This window comes from Cryptomeria japonica, chromosome 10 (genome assembly GCF_030272615.1).
Source record: "Cryptomeria japonica chromosome 10, Sugi_1.0, whole genome shotgun sequence".
In the NCBI taxonomy this organism is placed as follows: domain Eukaryota; kingdom Viridiplantae; phylum Streptophyta; class Pinopsida; order Cupressales; family Cupressaceae; genus Cryptomeria; species Cryptomeria japonica.
In genome coordinates this window covers 247,158,040-247,161,101 of record NC_081414.1, presented here as the reverse complement: position 1 = coordinate 247,161,101, position 3,062 = coordinate 247,158,040, and the positions used below count along the sequence as shown (strand labels likewise).

The 3,062-nt window shown below is 33.3% G+C and overlaps 1 long non-coding RNA gene across 1 annotated transcript; it reads right to left on the bottom strand.

Moving 5' to 3' along the window:
- Positions 1-1,978: 1,978 nt before the first annotated feature.
- LOC131052410 (uncharacterized) lies at positions 1,979-2,847 on the bottom strand. Its single transcript, XR_009107343.2, has 4 exons — positions 2,772-2,847; positions 2,547-2,588; positions 2,261-2,459; positions 1,979-2,102 (listed from the first exon to the last, which is right to left on the bottom strand). It is a non-coding gene; the product is annotated as an uncharacterized LOC131052410 (long non-coding RNA).
- Between the last annotated feature and the right edge of the window lie 215 nt (positions 2,848-3,062).

The window sequence follows — 3,062 nt, the reverse complement described above, 5'->3', positions numbered from 1 at the left end:
ATCTAGCCTAATTATTCTACCCTAATCATGCTTTTCATTTCCTCCAATTTTATATTCATCTACTCATTCTCTCTCCTCATGTTCCATCCTCCTAAATTTCCCACTTGCACTCCTAATCCCTCATTATCTCACCTAATCAGTCCACCCAATCGTTTGCACATCCCTAATCACAATGAATCAACTATTTGCCATAAATGGATTTACTATCTCACCATACAAACCTTAAATGCACCAACTTTGGCTCTTCCAAATAATTTCAAATTCCTTGAATCTCCCCATGCCCCCTCTTTCCAAGGAATTTTTAATTCCTTCATCCATTTATTCTCCCCACACATTCTATTATTTTAAAAAATTTAATTCCTGTTGGTACTTGGGGAACTCTTCCCTATGTACTTAAGAAGTGTGGAGACAAGAAATGTCTTTATGGCAAATCTCTTGGATCTCCTACTTTGTCCTCTCAATCCTCGCTCACTTTCTTTCAATCCTAGCCCTTCATTCATCTTCAATCTTGACCCTCCATTTTAAGCCCCTCCAATCTATAAATTGGAGTCTCTATTCCTCACAAATCATCCATCTTTTGATTATTCTGATGTTGTCCATTTGAGTTTAAAATCCATCCATCATACCATTATAATGCCAAAATCTTGTGTTCCAATCCAATCTCATTATCCAAAATCACTCTTGTTGTGTAGTGGAGAGCAATTCACAATCCTTCATCATAAAAGAAAATCAAGTGGAGTATCGGGTGCATTTCCACTTTTAGCTTAATCGGAGGAAGAAGAGAAGATAAGGTATAACACTTTGTTATTTTGTATGTTTTGAATACTTATTTGTATTTCATGTTTTGATTTATGCAACTAACCTTTCTCCTAGTTTTTCCCCTCTTCACGTGACTTTGAAACCTTTCAACCTACAAAATCTAAATGAACCCTTACAAAAGCATTTGACGTAGCTTTGAAACCTTTCAACCTACAAACTCTAAGTGAACCCTTACAAAAGCTTGACCTTTATCAACGCCATAGAGATGAAGACCCTATGCCTTTGTTGAGGCATTTTCAAATCATGGACATATTTGCATTCAAATCTTTCAATTTAAACTTCTAGATTATCTTATTACATATTGTCAAAATAAAATGAAGTATTTGATCAAGGCTTAAGAGGCATATTAAGATACTTCTACACCATCACATAATAGATCCCATAAAGTTGGTCATCAAAACTACCTTGACATTTAATATAGGTTCGATAATAAAAGGAGCAAAACTTGAGACAAAATACTAAGATGAACAAAATTATTATTTTTCAAATAAAATTACAATAATGATTTCTTCTATTTAATTTATACAATCCAACGAAACAAAATAATATTCCAATCACAAAAATAAATCTAATAACAAATCAAAATCAATTTTTACATATCATCCACTTCAAAAAGCTAACCACCCTAACTATCTCATTTTTATTACGCCTTAACATATATCGTATGTTAGACTCAACTTTCTTGACATTAATTAAAAAAGGTAGCTTGCACTTTAGTATTACTTTTTTCTCCTCTTCATACACAAATTAAATTCACCAAATCCCATATTCGTTTTACTTATCACTAGCTCTACACTCACATCATTTAAATCTTTGTAATTTCTCTAAATTTTTGACACAATCATTTCTATCATTTCAATTTGTCTACATTGCAAATATTATTTTCATATCATCAATACTCAAATGAGTATCACCTTTTCAAACAAATTCTACTATACACACATGCAATTAAAATATTATAACATAGTTTTACAATTGTTATGATTTCCAATACAATTATAATAAAGGACCTCCAATCCTTAAAATTCACTGTTCTGAAGTTAAGCACCACCCATGATAATAATCACACCATCTTATAAACTGAAAAGAAACTCCAGTGGAATTGTCTGACCACTTTACCTCCTTTTAACAACTACATACACTGCAATTTAATCACAGCAAGAAACTCCAATGGAATTGTCTTGCCACTTTACCTCCTTTTAACAATTACATAGACTACAATTTAATCACAGCAAGTGTTGGCTCTCTCTGAACCAGTACACTCGACTGTTTTAATCTGAAAACTTGAAAACATTTACTTACTATTCATGATCATGTTGGCAAGGATCAATCTTAAATCTCATACACTAAACAACATATTAAGTCTAAAGAATGTCAGTCAATTCTAAATGTTTAACACTTTTAAATTTAGAAATCAAAACTTAATGTATGTAATTTAAACCTGTCCCATTGAAACAAATAACGAGATGTTTAGTTTCCACAAGAACGAAAGCCTCCTCCACTAGTGCGTTCACGGCATCCAGTTGCGTAGGGATCACATTCAACCACTACCTCGCAAGTGCAGGGTAGAATGGCTATTTTATAAAAATCACATTCTAGTCCTGTACCTTGTGGGCATGGCTTGTCCCTTATGCATTGTACTGCTCATGTTTCACCCAACATAAAACATTCCTCAATCAAAACCATAACAAACACATAAATCTCAGAAAACAAAGGAAAAAGTTTACCTAGACCGGGACTCTGTAAAGCTTGAACTCCAATATCAACATCTGCACAGAAACACGGTAAGAATTAGAAAGTTTTAGCACTTGGAACAAACACTAAACTATAGCGAACAGTTATATGTATCTAACCCTAAACTATCATGAACAGTTACATATGTTTGTAACCCTAAACTATGGGGAACTGTTATACATGTTTCTAACTCTAAACTATAGCGAACCGTTAGTTACCTTTTGATATCATTACCAATGCCAAACTTAAGACAAATGCAAACGCTACAATCTTTTCCATTCGAGCCATATTTTGCCTCTATCCTCACTTTTTCTTTGAACTGCTTCTCTGGGTTTCAATATTTATATTCATTCAATCAGCTGATGATATTTATTCAGTACGGAGAGTTTGTAGTGTGACAATCTGTAGGGATAAAATAAAGAGTGGTCAAATCAGAATGAGAATCTGTATGGATAAAATACAGGTTGGAGCTCCTCTTCTCCGCACAAAGATAAGGCTTATGCTAAAAG